We start from the raw sequence: 17,595 nt of genomic DNA, 5'->3' as shown, positions 1-17,595 counted from the left end.
AATAAATTAAAAATTAAAAAAAGTTTCAAAAAAACCCCAACTCTGCTGCTACCCCATACATTAGGATATTTAACTCTACCCTAAATGAGCAACCCTACCCCCACCCCATCCCATCCCCATCCCCTCCTCACCTCACCCCCACCCTGTCTGGGGCTCTGCATCACCTCAGGACACTGCCTTGAGACATCAGAACCCCTGATCTTGCCTGTTGACTTTTATCCAAATGGTAATCTTTCCAAAGTGGATGGAAGCTTTTTCAGTTTATCATTCCTCCAGCTTTATTAAGTAATAGTATGGGGTGGGAGCTGGCGAATGACTGCCATTTGAAGCCATTCTGAGGGCCATAAACTCAGGTTTAAACAGCAAAAGTATGGGGGCAAATGGCAGAGGGAGGGAACAGATTTGTTGTTTGACTTTTGAAGATGTGGTTTCATGTATCCCAGGCTGGCCTCAAACTTACTAAGAAGTCCTAGGTAACCTTGAATTTTCCCTCTTCCCGCCTCTGCCTCTCTAGTGCTGGGATGAGAGGCTCACACCGTTATGCCCCACTTACTATAGTGTTGGGGGATCCACTCCAGAGCTTCCAGCAAGCTAGGCAAGTGCTCTGTCACCTAAGACAACATCACTGCTCTCTGACTTGATTCGTTAATTTGGTGAAGGAATTCTCAGCACTGATGTTGTTTTGGATACCCAGGCCCTAGTGACCTCAACTAGGATTTAAGACCTGGTTGACTTTAGATGATGTCACCAACATCTTGAAATGGTTTCTCCCTTGCTGGAGGTCAGTTTTCATTACCCCGCTGTAGAGGTCATTCTCGCCTTTGCTTTTCAATCAAGATCTTAGCCGTGTGAACTATGAGAAAACATGACCACCCTAAACCTTCATTTCTGGTATTTTCCTACTTATTTTGTCAGAAGGAATGGCCACGGGAAGTGATGTGATTCCGCCTCTCAGTGTAGAAGGGTGATTGTGACAGGTTCTTGATAAAGATGAATCTGTAGAAAGAAAAAGGTGGTTCAGTTTCGATGTGCTGTAGGGGGTATCAGTCTGTGATCTTCGGTCACCTGTGGAGAGACAGCACATGATAAAACCACTCCCCCATCAAAGGCATGTGAAGGAAGAGGGTTGAGGCAGGACCTCAGTATCCCCTCCAAGGTACCCTCGCAGGACCAGAAGACTTCTCACTTGATCCATCTCTGCAAGCTTCCCCCACCCCACCTTCCAATAGGATCACTAGTTATGGGCCAGGCCTTCAGCGCAGGGACCTCAGTGGGTACTTTAACCACAGAACACACAAAGAAAAATTTTCGCTAACAAAATTTACAAGATGTGTTTGTCTGTTGTCAAAATTGTCTCTGAGTATGAGATATTAGTAAACAGATACTATCTTGAAGTATATATGACTTTTTCAAAATGGAGAAGTATTTAAAAGAAGCATGTGATCTAAGACAAGACGGTTGTTATTTTGTTACTAGCTTGAACAGTTTACCACCTGTGCCTGTAGGCTCCTCACCTGTGGATTCAACTGTCGTTATTCGGAAAATATGTAAGGAATAAAATTTCATCTGCACTGAAGCAAGCTTTGTGATTATTTCCTGAGTGGTTCATTACACAGCCACTTATATGGTAAGGAGATAGGAACAGTCCAGAACGTACTCTAGGTATTCAGGAGGTATGTGCAGGGGATGTAACTTCTCTACTTTGTCATCTATGGATTATAGAATCTTTGCATTCTGTCACCCTAGAGGGTTCCTGGCACTAAACCCTGGATACAATGTGACTGCCTTCAATGTGATGTTGACCATACAAAGCAATGTGTGACTTCATCTCATAAATCAAACTGATAAAGTGAGCAGAAAATGTGTTGACTGAGGGGAGAATTTCTTTCAGTCCAATTTTATACTGCAACTATCAGGAAGGAAAAAGTAACTTCAGAGCATGCCACAGCCAGCCCAGAAGAGAATCTGCCCTTCTAGGAAAACCAAATAAAAGCATTTGATAAGTTACAAGACACCTGAAGTATCTGGATTCAGGCTCTCTGCGAGTACACGCACCATTCCGGCTGTTTCGGAGATGGCTGCTATGAATCTGAAAGGATGAGATATGTTGTTCTCTTTCTGCCCAAACAAGGTGCACGTTCATGATTTCCCACAAAACAGCTGCACCAACACTCGCAGCCAGGCATCTGGGTTTCTTAAAACTGACTTGAGGGTTTGTGGCTAGTGAAACATTGTGAAATAACACTCAGTACATTGTAAAATTATATACCCTTAGCTACTCATTAGGCTTTAAAAAACAGAAATGAAAGGTGCCCTGAACGCATTAGCCCAGCCTGACTAGAAGAAAATGCTAAAGTAAAAAGGAAACAGTGTAGAGGGATGGCTGGTCAGAGCACATTCTGACTTCATGACACACTTGGGTCTGTTGAAGGTTACGGAGTCCATTGTGATGGCTGGGACCTTTAGCGTTTGATCAGGTGGCAAAACGTTATTAATCATAACTTGTATGTTCTTTAAAGATGTGGCTTTTATGTGAACATCAATCACTGATCCAGGTGCTGTGATCTAGGGGGCAAGGCATCTCCTAAAGATGTCTGTGAGAACAGAACAAGAGTGCCGAAATGACGCAGAAGTCGTCCCATGAGAACGAGGGTCCAACAGCAAGAGCTCCTTCACCTGAACACTGACTACCTGGCTGACTTAAGAAGAGAAGAAACTTCACTATCCTTTCTCATGTAACAGAGAGAGTTTAACTTTAAAAATCTACACCTCTTGCCAAGCTTAAACACAGGGGTGAAAAGAAAAACCGTACCCAGTTATTTTTGACTCATGAAAGTCAATCTGGATTATTAGTGATCACAAATGACCACTGACAAGAGAAGACATCATCTATCCTCCCTGTGAACAATTATGGAATTGTCAGCCGGGAAAGACACTTGGTCAACCGCCAATTGGACACCTAGAGGACAATCTGGGTATCACCAGAACTTGTGAGACTCCACGGAAAATTTTATTTTCTCAGCCAAAGCATAGAGGTGAAACTCTGAGACACAGATTTAAGTGGAAGAGAGTTTATAGCTTGCAGATGGCAGGATGGAGAAACAGATGTCCATCTTTTTGAGCCTCACCTTCAGTTCTTTCTCTGTGTGGCTCTCTCTTCATTGGAGTACAGGTGGATGTCTATCTGGATGTTCTGGATCAGCTGCAATATCCCCCTTCCTTCTTCATTGGACGTGGACCTTGCCGCATGGTGCTGATGGTCACTACCTGCTGCAGTGTGCCTGGCTGGATGCACTGCTTTCTCTTCTGTATCCTGGATCAGAAAAAAAAATGGAATGAGACATTGACTTGGGACCTGGCCACACATCCTTGATGGAAGGATGATATTTCTTTAACGTAAGAAGTATCATTGAGGAAATTATATCTTAAGAAAACTTATTTATGTTCTAAATGTGTTAACCTTGACTCTCTGGCCTGCCCACTCTCTACCACTCCTTGTTCCCCTGGTGTACAGCTCTGTGACTCTTTTGGAAAACCCCATTTCCCACTCAGGTTCATCTCAGTCTGCTCTCCTCGGTGCGCCACTGTCTTCTCATGTTTAAGAAGCTTTCTGTGTAAGAGGAAGAGATCAGACACAGGCAGGCTCACACATGCAGCCTCTTGACCTCTAGGGCTGGTACAGTGAGCCACCAGCATGGACGAGCCACAGTCAGGTCTAACATGCTTACTAACATGACTTGCGAGCATGACCCTGAAGTCCCAGAATCCCATCTAAACTTGCAGGAACAGGAATTGTTCCCTGGGTCTCTCTCCGAGTCATATTTGGCTGTGGTATGCAGAAGACCATCAGTGCCTTTGTTAATCTCCAACCTCTCTTGTCTCTGATATCTCCTAGGAACAATCATTGTGCAGCTTTGGTTAGAACGTCATGAGTTACACAGATCTGCAATAGAGTCACTGAGCTGTAGGTTTAGAGTTTTCAAAACCTACTTTAATAAGGGTTCTTAAATGCTTTAACTTCCCTTCTCACCCATCACCCACCGGAGGTAGTAGAAAGGAAAGGTTAATAGGGCAAAGGGGGACGTGGGTCTGTTTAGAAATAGTTCCAATCTCCGTTGATTCCAATCTTCGTTGTCAGGATATCAGCAGTTCAGGCCACACAAATCAGCAGCAACAGCAGCCAGCTCCAGAAGAAACCTCAACACTCTGCCAACTGGGCAGAGTCCACTGAAACAGCAAGAAGCTACCTGAATATCACAAGAAGTTCTTTGATCCGTTTCTCTCTAAGAAGTCACGACAGGTGATGCTCAGTGAAGAAGGCAAGGTCATCAGCGAAGCCCAGTGAAAACCAGCAAAGAGGGGCAAGGTAAACCAATGCCACACTGCCTTCCGCTGTCTATGGGGTTATACTTAGACCCTTTCCAAACATCACATGTCCTCTCAAGCATCTGCTCCAGCAGAACATCACGTGCTCCTTTTCCAGGCAGCTTCCTGAAAAACATCACACATCTGTCCTCAATGACACTTCCTCTCACGTGTCTGCCTCAGCAAAACATCCTCTCATAAGACAGTTTCCAGAGAAACATCACATGATACAACCAAGTCTCCAAAAGAAACCAGAAATTTCTATTTTACTCAGTAGTTCAAATTCACATCCAAGGGTCATCATAGACTCTGGGGTAAGCAAGTTAGCTGGCCACTGAAACTATTTTGTTGATAAAGAACCAATAGCTAGCAATCATGTAATCGTATGTTAAGTGTGTGGCCATATGCAAAGTGAAAAATATTTTACAATTATTGATTCAGTGGTATATGTGTGCTGGGTGGGATATATGTTTAAAACATGAAAATCTACCATAGGTCAAAGAGATCACTGATGCTCTAGTCTGAAAACCAAGCAAGGTTCTGAAAACCATCCGCAGAATTACAAGGACTTCTGGGAATTTCTGTATGTCTGAGGACTAAAGTGATCTTCACAAAAATCTGTGACTTGGACAGGTGCTGTATTCAGTCTGTGAGTCATGTATTTTCTAGGGAGGTAAATGTTTGAGTATGGGGTGTGTGTGTGTGTGTGTGTGTGTGCGTGTGTGTGTGTGTGTGTGTGTGAGAGAGAGAGAGAGAGAGAGACAGAGAGAGAGAGAGAGAGACAGAGAGAGAGAGAGAGAGAGAGAGCCTGTGTGTATGAGAGAGAGTAAATGGGTGTATGTATCTGTTTGAGAGCATGATGTGTATTTAAAGCTTACACATATGCTCTATGTCAGAAAAATGGTTTTTCGAAGAAGAAATCAACTACAAAAAATTATGGATTGGAGTCAATCCTTAATTATGCAGTAAAACTTAGGTAACCAAAAGTAAAGACATTTAGATGTCATTCAAAAGTGGGTGTTAGCTTAGAGCTCAAATTACTAATGGCTTAAATGTGAAATGGCCAACTGATTTTAATATGAAACTGCTCAGAAAACCTTAAAAGCAAGCTTTTGTTTGTTTCTAGGAACCTGTGAACACTCCACACATTGGTTAGGAGCTTTCCATTTTCTGAAAGAAAAAAAAAAGTCTAGGTAGTCACTATGCAGTGTTTGATTACTGGGGGAGTGGCCACATAGGTGTAGTCAAACAAATCCAAATAGCTTAGTGTTTTAACTCAATAAAATTTAATCCAGAGTGCACGAGTCACTGAGTCAGAAGCATTTTCTGGAAACTGGTTCAGTTAAAGTGAGTGGCCACTCCTCCAGACAGGGCCTCAAATCCCTGGCTCTAATATGTAAAATGGCTTTGGGGAGAAAGGCAGCTTTATGCCTTCTCCGAGTTTATCTTCATAGCATTAAATAAAAGAGGATGTTGGATGAGCTGAAGCCAGAGAGAGAGAGGAAAGAGACAGGATACCTGCCACATTGGTTAGAAAAGGGGCCTCTGCTAGGTGCTTGACAAACTCCAGCACAAGCCAGCATTCACAGCTTTAAGTCCCTAAGAGTAAGCGCGTTGAGCCATTGCACAATGGTGGTGACGGACACTTCCCAATCTAAAGTCAGAACTTCCTTAAGAGGAAAGTCAGGGGCCAGAGACTGGAGCAGTGGCTAACACACTGGCTGTTCTTGAGCAGACTGGAGTTCTATTAAGAAAAAAGTAAGAATACATAAATTACTAAAGAGGAGAGTCAGGAAGGAGTGAGGAGAGCCACCTTCTGTAACTGTTTCAAACCTTAGCCTCTTGCCAGTTATGGTGAAATACTTGAAATATAACTTCCAAACTTGCTAAGACATCAACTGTGTCCATTGAATCAAATTAGTGTAATAACCAAAGGACCACGTTGTAAGAAACCAGGTAGACTATACATTCGTCCTTCTCTGACTGGCATTACAAGAGAGCTAACCAGGTAAGTAATGGAGCTCTGAGTAGAAGCCAAGTAGCCTGCGATATTGGCTGGATTTCAAGGAGAGAGAGAGAGAGAGAGAGAGAGAGAGAGAGAGAGAGAGAGAGAGAGAGAGAGAGAGAGAGGCTACACTTAAATTTTAAAACTATAAGTACATGCTAAGATTACAGGTAAATTAAGTTTGCCTTTGGTCTAGACAGAGACGTGAAAATAAAAGGAAGATCCTGCTGTCCTCCGCTACTGGACTAATATGCTGGGAGAGAAATACCTGTCTCCTGGGGTAGTGAGAGAAGCAGGTGAAACAGGAAGTGGAAAGAAGCAGGAAATGTGGCAGAGCAGGAAGTGAAGAAAGGCAAGAAGCGGGGCTGGAAAGACGGCTCAGCAGTTAAGAGCACTGACTGCTCTTCCAGAGGTCCTGAGTTCAATTCCCAGCAACCACATGGTGGTTCACAACCATTTGTAATGCGATCTGATGCCTTCTTCTGGTGTGTGTGAAGAGACAATGATGTACTCCTATACATAAAAATAAATAAATAACATCTTTTAAAAAAAACTTTGAGAAGGCAGGAAGTAGGAAAAGCAGGAAGTGTGGAGAAGTAGAAGTGAGGAAAAGCAGGAGGTAGGAGAACTAGGGAGTAGAGAAGCAGGATTTAGCAGCATCTAAAATGGCCATAGTCTTACCTTCTAAGGCCCGGACTCTTGTTCTCCCTCTTGCCCTTGGTGGTCTCTTTTGCTTCCACCCCTGATGCCGAGGGGGGGCTGTTGTGCTTTCCGTGGGGACACTAGAGAATCCAGGATGCTAGTCAGCGCTCTCCAGCTCTGAGCCTGACAGGAAGAGGAGGCAGCAGCAGGAAAGTGTGGCAGGGAGCTTTATTCTCAAGAGCTGCTGCTCACCCGTGAGTCAGTTGATTATCTCCTGACAAGAAGTTTCACTATTTAATGGTGTCTCTTGAAATAATGTGATTCGAGGTATACACAAGGATTTGTGTACATGTTCCTTAGCGGGAGGATATTCACCGGATGCCTGCACCACAGTCAGTCGCTAAGATCCTAACCAGTGGCTTGTTTGCTCCTCCAAAGGAAAGGCCAGCTCTACTGGGGAAAATACCAAATGTCTACCTGCTGACCACTTCTTCCACATTTTCTTCCTCCCGGGTCATCTGCCAGTGGGTCTCTCAGGCTGGTCAGCTGGCAGAGCCATGAAAGGTGTCTTAATGACCCGTTTGTTCAGTAGCAGCCTTCCTATAGGGAAAGTAGACGGAAATATGGCTCCCCTACTCTTACAAACATGACCCACTGAAATGATGGTTTATTCCAGTGGAAATGTTGGCCAGTGGGTAATCTGATATCACCTCTATGTGGTAAGCTCCACACCAGGACTATCCAGACAGAGATCTGCATAAGTATTCCCATCAGGCTAGTGTTCAGATGACATCATCTGTATCTCCCTGATTCGAAGGGAAATACTTTCAGGTCATCTCGACTTTTCAAGAAAAGATTTTGAATAGCAGACACTTTTATGTGCATCTGTTTTTACATGTGCCCTTGAGACTTTCAACCCCAAAGCTTTTCAAAATCGAAAGATGTACAGGCAAGTAAAATATTCCGGTGTGATGGGGAAACTGTTGTATCTTTGATGGGAGGGTGGGGAGTCTAACCCTGAAAACAAAAGTTGTCCTGAGAACTGGAAGCAGACAGAATATAATCCCTCCCTCAGATGACAGAAACAGCTGTAGGCAGGGGGCTGCAACCCAGCTGCCAGCAAGGGTAGAGAAAACATGGAGACTGAGGGAGAGAAAGAAAAGGCTGGTCGGGTTGAGCGGGCACGGGGAGCATGGCAGCGACACACTGATCAAGCAGAGCGGTGTGCACGCGTTTCTCCTTTCTATCTTCCTATCTCCTTCCCATGGCTCCCCTTAGCCAACCCTGCAGAAAGGCGATTGACCAGGAAGCACAGTCAACACCAACCCTCCCTGTGGTGTAGGAAAGAAGAGACATGGTTCTCAAAGCCTAGCATGCAGATGGAGTGTGTTGGCCTTGACAACACTAACGCTGAGTGCTAAACAAATTCAGAAAGGAGAAAGGGACATATTATCAGGCTTTGATATGTCTGTGTGTGTACATAGATACACACCTACATGGGCCAAGACGGCTCAGGGAACTCAGCAAGAAATTCATAAAAGATTGGGTATAGGGACAGTCGAAAAATGTGAAGTAATTGTACTACTCTCTCCTCTCCTGCCTAAATAATCAAGAGAGATCTCATTGAGCATCGCTAGAATCACCATCCTCAATCCAAAGCAGCCAATGACATAATTTTCTTTGTCTTGTGGAGAGGCAAGTTCAGCTGGCCTGAAGAACTAGTTAGGGAGTCTTTCTGCTCAGCTGCTACCTACACAAGCACACACCCCCACACACTCAGTTCGAAAAGCCTACGATGATGCCAGGCCTGTGGCTAGACCACAGTACTGTGGCATTGGAGAGTAGGGGCCATGCCAAGCTGACTTCACCATGATGGCATCAGAGCTAGGGTTGAGTTACCAGTTTCAACACGCTGATGTCAAAGCCAGCCTGCTCCTTCTACTTACTTTATCTGCTGGCTGAAATAATTGGTCAACATTAAGCCAAGGGCTAAAGACCAAAGGATCGTTCAAGGGCCTCATAGACTAGCTTTCCAGTGCCAGCTGCTCCGTGTGAGCCCTGTATTGCACGTTGTGTGTGCTGGGGGGAATTGTGGGAAACAGGCAGCTCTCAGTCCAAACCCCAGCTCTTTGTCTTCCTGTCATAAGGCCCTGGTTACAAGGTTGCAAGTCTTTCGTCTATAACACTGAAAGAACCGGGTGAGGATTCTGGAAACCGTATACAAGAGAGTCCATTGGGCTTCCTAAGTGCTTGACCTGTGACACCTCCTGTAGGTGGGGATGCTTATTAAAGATTAACCATTGATTAAAAATGAGAGCCCATAATAAGTGCTTTTGATAAAACAGTTTCCCGTGTGTAAGATTTTTGTTTGTTTTTGTTTTGTTGTTTGTTTGTTGAGGTTTGGGAGTTTTGTTTGGTTTGGGGTTTTGGGGGCATTTTTTTGTTGTTTTGGGTTTTTTGGGTTTTTTGTTCTTTGTTTTTGTTTTCTACAACTGGCACAATTATACTTCTTGCATTCCCCCCCCCTTTTATTGAAAAAAATATTTCCACATAATATATCCTGGTTACAGTTTCTCTTCCCTCTTCTCCTCCCAGCTCTTCCCCACCTCCCCTCCCATCCAGATCCTCTCTCTCTCTCTCTCTCTCTCTCTCTCTCTCTCTCTCTCTCTCTGTCGCTCATTTAAAAACAAGCAGGCTTGTAAGGGACAATAATAAAATAAATAAGATAAAACAAAAACTAACACATCAGAATCGAGCAAAACAAACCAACAGAAGAAAAGGAGCCCAAGAGAAGGCATAAGAAGTAGAGACCCACTCGTTGGCACACTCGGGAGTCCCATAAAACCACTAACCTGGAAGCCACAATACAATGGCAGAACTGTGCAGGCCCTGTGTATGCTGCCTCAGTCTCTGAGAGCTTTTATCGTGTTGATTTAGAGGGCTTTGTTTTCTTCAGCCTCCTCTTCTGGGGCATCCCTGAGCCCCGAGGGAAGGATTGGATAGAGACATTGCTTTGAGGGTTGAGTGTTCCAAGAATCCCTCCTCACTCTTCTTGACAGTCCTGACCCAGAAGTCTGCAGACTCTGTAGGAACCTTTCCAAGCAAGGGAATAAGGAAGGAGTCCCTCGCCGGCAGAGCTGACCTCGCCGGCACCAGGCTCGCTGTCGCTGGAGGAGACAAACTGTGGGTATCTCTCACTCTGATCACGCAGAATGCGCTGCATCGGGTCCACCTGAAGATGAGATCCGCCGAACCTTCGTGCTTGCTGTTGTAGAAATCTGGATACAACGAGTCACAGTTAAGTTAACCTTTGCAAACGTGGCACGGTGTGATTCTTAGACCCAAGCATTTCCGTCCTTCTTCCGTTCTGTTTTTGGGGCTGCTTTGTCCTTCTCTTCTTCCTCCCTTCTGCCTCACGCACATCAGCACCCCCTTCCCCCATGAAATCAAACCCACTGAATGCTGTGTAGCAAAGCTTCCAAGAAGTCCTTCTTAAAACCGTGGTGTACATCCAAGGATCTTGTTATTTCCATTTTTGAGAAATATGCAACGTGAGAAGAGTCCAAAAATCCAGGCAACCACTTCTCTTTGAGGGGCGACGTTGACAGATCCAGAAAATATTTTCCAAAACACTACGAGATGTTTGAAGTTGTTTTTCTATCTAGACAATGTGTGTGGCTGGAAAAGCACATTTGCTCAGTGTGCTTTCTTAGATGGCCTTGCCAGGTGATTGGAAATAAGAAACAGGCTCTTTTAAATCATCTCCTCCGATGCTCTTCTCCCTCAGCTGACTGAGAGCTTCAGTACATTCCAACTGTACATTGTTGTTCTTTTTTTTTTTTTTTAACTTTAACGCCCTGTGTGGCCTTGCTCAGTTTAGATTTGAACCTGGTTCAAAAAAAAAAAAAAAAAAAAAAAAAAAAAGCCCAAGTGGAGAAAAGGATTGTGCAAGACGTATGTGTTTATACTGCACTGTATGTTCTTGACAATCTGGCTATGTGATCCATAAACACGAAACTTAAATTTTATGAGATTACCAACCAGCTTTTCAGCAAATATTACAAGTCGAAAGATTGCAAGTAGAAAATGGAGAAAATGCTAGATAAACCAACTCAAGCCCTAAGAGAGTTTATTTAAGACTGTGGATACAAGTGCATTTATCAGGCCAGTAAAGCAAACATCGATGAAGTGTCCCCTTGGGACATCATTCTGTCGCTAGGTGATCAGGGGACACATACATGAGCAGGAACTGCCTCTGAGCTCTCAAGGAGAACAACCAGCACATGACCCACATGTCTATGGAGAGGTCGGTTGTGTCTGCTTTGAGATTCTCATGAAAAGGCAGTCAGTGCAGAACTGACCCAGGGGTTGGGGGGAGGGGCGTGGGAAATCCTAAGTTTTCATTAAAGTTGCACAAAGACAATGGCAGTTACCATATAGGCTTGGCTGGCTTATTTCTAAGACCCTTAATACAGTTCCTTGTGTTGTGGTGACACCCCCCCCCGCCCCCGACTCAGAGATTATTTTTTGTTGTCACTTTGTAACTGTAATGTTGCTACTGCTATAAATAGTAACGTAAGCCAGGTGGTGGTGGCAGCGGCGGCGCATGCCTTTAATCCCAGCACTTGGGAGGCAGAGGCAGACAGATTTCTGAGTTCGAGGCCAGCCTGGTCTACAGAAAGAATTCCAGGACAGCCAGGACTACACAGAGAAACCCTGTCTCAAAAAAAGAAAAAAAAAAAAAAAAAAAACAGAATAGTAACGTAAATATCTGTGTTTTCAGTGAAAGGGGTGGTACCCAGCTGGTTGAGAAGCGCTGACATACAGAGCTCTCTTGGATCTCAGAAGAGTCTTCAAGGTGATGTCCAAGGTCCCAGTATCTTTTGCCAGGTAACTAGTGTTACACTCAGTGGTATAGCCACTTGCTGTGCTCACCGTCTACCTGGAATCAGAGAGGAGATGACAAGAGGCAGAGACACCTGGGATGCACTTGTTGACACTCTGCAGTGTCCAAGGCCTTGGCTAGGAAGGAGTGATGGCTATCAGGGTTGCAGCCATTCCCTAATCTCTACCTGGGACCAATAATCACCTGAATATTTCCTGCCTGGCCTTGGCTTGGGAAGAGGGAAGACGGGGGGGGGGGTGGTCCCCACAGGTGCCAGGTTCAAGGGCCAGTGCTTTCCCAAGAACAGAAGCATGGCAACTTTATTTACACGGATCCCACCATTTCCTGCTGCAAAGCATTCAGAAGCCTGCTCATGGCTGAGGAGGTAGGGAAAGGAAAATAACATTTATTCCTCATGGAAGTCACCCTGAAAAATCTGTAGCCACATGCTACTGGTGGCCAGAAATGTAAACTCCAATGATTGGACCTGTTGGGAGCCGCCCCCACATTCGCCGTCACAAGATGGCGCTGACATCCTGTGTTCTAAGTGGTAAACAAATAATCTGCGCATGTGCCAAGGGTATTTTACGACTACTTGTACTCTGCCTTTCCCGTGAACGTCAGCTCGGCCATGGGCTGCAGCCAATCAGGGAGTGATGCGTCCTAGGCGAAATATAACTCTCCTAAATAGGAAAGGGGTTTTGGTTTCGATATAGAAGGGGCTTTCGCTTTTGGGGCTGGGGGTTTTTGCGCTCCTAGCTCCTGAAGATGTAAGCAATAAAGTTTTGCCGCAGAAGATTCTGGTTTGTTGCGTCTTTCCTGGCCGGGCGTGAGAACGCTATTAAGAATTGGTGCTGAAATCCGGGACGAGAAAAAATCCGGGAAGAAAAAACCCGGGAGGAAACTCGGGACGGGAGTTTCACCGGCGCAAGGAAGATCCCTCATTCCAGAACCAGAACTGCGGGTCGCGGTAATAAAGGTTCCCGTAAAGCAGACTGTTAAGAAGGATTCAACTGCATGAATTCAGAACTTTTCAGCTGGGGAACGAGAGTACCAGTGAGTACAGCTTTACGAGGTACGCCTGGCCTTGAACTTTCTAAGGAAATTCAAGACAGTCTATCAGAAGTAAAGTGGAAAATGTTTGGCCTTGAATTTTTTCTAGTGTTAGAAGCCCTTTTGTTCCTTTTCACATGTTATCAAGTGGTTAAGGCAGGGCGGATTCTGGATGAAATTCAGGGCAATCTATCAGAAGTAAAGCGGGGAGAGAGAGTAGGAGCAAAGAGAAAATATGGTACACAAAATAAGTATACAGGCCTTTCCAAGGGTCTTGAACCCGAGGAAAAGTTTAGGTCAGGTAAGAATACCTGGGGAGAGATTAGAAGGAAGGAAAAGAAAAAAGAAAAGAAAAAAGATCGATTAGCGGAGGTCTCTAGGAGATACTCGTCACTAGATGAGCTCAGGAAGCCAGCTCTTAGTAGCTCTGAAGCAGATGAAGAATTCTCCTCTGAGGAAACAGACTGGGAGGAAGAAGCAGCCCATTACCAGCCAGCTAATTGGTCAAGAAAAAAGCCAAAAGCGGCTGGCGAAAGCCAGCGTACTGTTCAACCTCCGGGCAGTCGGTTTCAAGGTCCGCCCTATGCGGAGCCCCCGCCCTGCGTAGTGCGTCAGCAATGCGCAGAGAGGCAATGCGCAGAGAGGCAGTGCGCAGAGAGGCAGTGCGCAGAGAGGCAGTGCGCAGAGAGGCAGTGCGCAGAGAGGCAGTGCGCAGAGAGGCAGTGCGCAGACTCATTCATTCCCAGAGAGGAACAAAGGAAAATACAACAGGCATTTCCGGTCTTTGAAGGAGCCGAGGGTGGGCGTGTCCACGCTCCAGTAGAATACTTACAAATTAAAGAACTTGCCGAGTCGGTCCGTAAATACGGAACCAATGCTAATTTTACCTTGGTGCAGTTAGACAGGCTCGCCGGCATGGCACTAACTCCTGCTGACTGGCAAACGATTGTAAAAGCCGCTCTCCCTAGTATGGGCAAATATATGGAATGGAGAGCGCTTTGGCACGAGGCTGCACAAGCGCAGGCCCGAGCAAACGCAGCTGCTTTGACTCCAGAGCAGAGAGATTGGACTTTTGACTTGTTAACGGGTCAGGGAGCTTATTCTGCTGATCAGACAAACTACCATTGGGGAGCTTATGCCCAAATTTCCTCCACGGCTATTAGGGCCTGGAAGGCGCTCTCCCGAGCAGGGGAAGCCACTGGGCAGTTAACAAAGATAATCCAGGGACCTCAGGAATCCTTCTCAGATTTTGTGGCCAGAATGACAGAGGCAGCAGAGCGTATTTTTGGAGAGTCAGAGCAAGCTGCGCCTCTGGTAGAACAGCTCATCTATGAGCAAGCCACAAAGGAGTGCCGAGCGGCCATAGCCCCAAGAAAGAACAAAGGCTTACAAGACTGGCTCAGGGTCTGTCGAGAGCTTGGGGGACCTCTCAGCAATGCAGGTTTAGCGGCTGCCATCCTTCAATCCCAAAACCGCTCCATGGGCAGAAATAATCAGAGGACATGTTTTAACTGCGGAAAGCCTGGGCATTTTAAGAAAGATTGCAGAGCTCCAGATAAACAGGGAGGGACTCTCACTCTTTGCTCTAAGTGTGGCAAGGGTTATCATAGAGCCGACCAGTGTCGCTCTGTGAGGGATATAAAGGGCAGAATTCTTCCCCCACCTGATAGTCAATCAGCTTATGTGCCAAAAAACGGGTCATGGGGCCCTCGGTCCCAGGGCCCTCAAAGATATGGGAACCGGTTTGTCAGGACCCAGGAAGCAGTCAGAGAGGCGACCCAGGAAGACCCACAAGGGTGGACCTGCGTGCCGCCTCCGACTTCCTATTAATGCCTCAAATGAGTATTCAGCCGGTGCCAGTGGAGCCTATACCATCCTTGCCCCCGGGAACCATGGGCCTTATTCTCGGCCGGGGTTCACTCACCTTACAGGGCTTAGTAGTCCACCCTGGAGTTATAGATTGTCAACATTCCCCTGAAATACAGGTCCTGTGCTCAAGCCCTAAAGGCGTTTTTTCTATTAGTAAAGGAGATAGGATAGCTCAGCTGCTGCTCCTCCCTGATAATACCAGGGAGAAATTTGCAGGACCTGAGATAAAGAAAATGGGCTCCTCAGGAAATGATTCTGCCTATTTGGTTGTATCTTTGAATGATAGACCTAAGCTCCGCCTTAAGATCAACGGAAAAGAGTTTGAAGGCATCCTTGATACCGGAGCAGATAAAAGTATAATTTCTACACATTGGTGGCCCAAAGCATGGCCCACCACAGAGTCATCTCATTCATTACAGGGCCTAGGTTATCAATCATGTCCCACTATAAGCTCCATTGCCTTGACGTGGGAATCCTCTGAAGGGCAGCAAGGGAAATTCATACCTTATGTGCTCCCACTCCCGGTTAACCTCTGGGGAAGGGATATTATGCAGCATTTGGGCCTTATTTTGTCCAATGAAAACGCCCCATCGGGAGGGTATTCAGCTAAAACAAAAAATATCATGGCAAAGATGGGTTATAAAGAAGGAAAAGGGTTAGGACATCAAGAACAGGGAAGGATAGAGCCCATCTCACCTAATGGAAACCAAGACAGACAGGGTCTGGGTTTTCCTTAGTGGCCATTGGGGCAGCACGACCCATACCATGGAAAACAGGGGACCCAGTGTGGGTTCCTCAATGGCCCCTATCCTCTGAAAAACTAGAAGCTGTGATTCAACTGGTAGAGGAACAATTAAAACTAGGCCATATTGAACCCTCTACCTCACCTTGGAATACTCCAATTTTTGTAATTAAGAAAAAGTCAGGAAAGTGGAGACTGCTCCATGACCTCAGAGCCATTAATGAGCAAATGAACTTATTTGGCCCAGTACAGAGGGGTCTCCCTGTACTTTCCGCCTTACCACGTGGCTGGAATTTAATTATTATAGATATTAAAGATTGTTTCTTTTCTATACCTTTGTGTCCAAGAGATAGGCCCAGATTTGCCTTTACCATCCCCTCTATTAATCACATGGAACCTGATAAGAGGTATCAATGGAAGGTCTTACCACAGGGAATGTCCAATAGTCCTACTATGTGTCAACTTTATGTACAAGAAGCTCTTTTGCCAGTGAGGGAACAATTCCCCTCTTTAATTTTGCTCCTTTACATGGATGACATCCTCCTGTGCCATAAAGACCTTACCATGCTACAAAAGGCATATCCTTTTCTACTTAAAACTTTAAGTCAGTGGGGTTTACAGATAGCCACAGAAAAAGTCCAAATTTCTGATACAGGACAATTCTTGGGCTCTGTGGTGTCCCCAGATAAGATTGTGCCCCAAAAGGTAGAGATAAGAAGAGATCACCTCCATACCTTAAATGATTTTCAAAAGCTGTTGGGAGATATTAATTGGCTCAGACCTTTTTTAAAGATTCCTTCCGCTGAGTTAAGGCCTTTGTTTGGTATTTTAGAAGGAGATCCTCATATCTCCTCCCCTAGGACTCTTACTCTAGCTGCTAACCAGGCCTTACAAAAGGTGGAAAAAGCCTTACAGAATGCACAATTACAACGTATTGAGGATTCGCAGCCTTTCAGTTTGTGTGTCTTTAAGACAGCACAATTGCCAACCGCAGTTTTGTGGCAGAATGGGCCATTGTTGTGGATCCATCCAAACGTATCCCCAGCTAAAATAATAGATTGGTATCCTGATGCAATTGCACAGCTTGCCCTTAAAGGCCTAAAAGCAGCAATCACCCACTTTGGGCGAAGTCCATATCTTTTAATTGTACCTTATACCGCTACACAGGTTCAAACCTTGGCAGCCACATCTAATGATTGGGCAGTTTTAGTTACCTCCTTTTCAGGACAAATAGATAACCATTATCCAAAACGTCCAATTTTACAGTTTGCCCAAAATCAATCTGTTGTTTTTCCACAAATAACAGTAAGAAACCCACTTAAAAATGGGATTGTGGTATATACTGATGGATCAAAAACTGGCATAGGTGCCTATGTGGCTAATGGTAAAGTGGTATCTAAACAATATAATGAAAATTCACCTCAAGTGGTAGAATGTTTAGTGGTCTTAGAAGTTTTAAAAACCTTTTTAGAACCCCTTAATATTGTGTCAGATTCCTGTTATGTGGTTAATGCAGTAAATCTTTTAGAAGTGGCTGGAGTGATTAAGCCTTCCAGTAGAGTTGCCAATATTTTTCAGCAGATACAATTAGTTTTGTTATCTAGAAGATTTCCTGTTTATATTACTCATGTTAGAGCCCATTCAGGCCTACCTGGCCCCATGGCTCTGGGAAATGATTTGGCAGATAAGGCCACTAAAGTGGTGGCTGCTGCCCTATCATCCCCGGTAGAGGCTGCAAGAAATTTTCATAACAATTTTCATGTGACGGCTGAAACATTACGCAGTCGTTTCTCCTTGACAAGAAAAGAAGCCCGTGACATTGTTACTCAATGTCAAAGCTGCTGTGAGTTCTTGCCAGTTCCTCATGTGGGAATTAACCCACGCGGTATTCGACCTCTACAGGTCTGGCAAATGGATGTTACACATGTTTCTTCCTTTGGAAAACTTCAATATCTCCATGTGTCCATTGACACATGTTCTGGCATCATGTTTGCTTCTCCGTTAACCGGAGAAAAGGCCTCACATGTGATTCAA

The 17,595-nt window shown here is 45.1% G+C and overlaps 1 long non-coding RNA gene across 1 annotated transcript; it reads right to left on the bottom strand.

Moving 5' to 3' along the window:
* Window positions 1-257: 257 nt before the first annotated feature.
* Gm5084 (predicted gene 5084) lies at window positions 258-10,805 on the bottom strand. Its single transcript, NR_036449.1, has 4 exons — window positions 9,865-10,805; window positions 7,052-7,612; window positions 3,129-4,491; window positions 258-996 (listed from the first exon to the last, which is right to left on the bottom strand). It is a non-coding gene; the product is annotated as a predicted gene 5084 (long non-coding RNA).
* Between the last annotated feature and the right edge of the window lie 6,790 nt (window positions 10,806-17,595).

The sequence above is a fragment of the Mus musculus genome, chromosome 13 (assembly GCF_000001635.26).
Source record: "Mus musculus strain C57BL/6J chromosome 13, GRCm38.p6 C57BL/6J".
In the NCBI taxonomy this organism is placed as follows: domain Eukaryota; kingdom Metazoa; phylum Chordata; class Mammalia; order Rodentia; family Muridae; genus Mus; species Mus musculus.
Note: the sequence above shows the minus strand (reverse complement) of the source record. Positions and strands in the feature narration are given on the sequence as shown.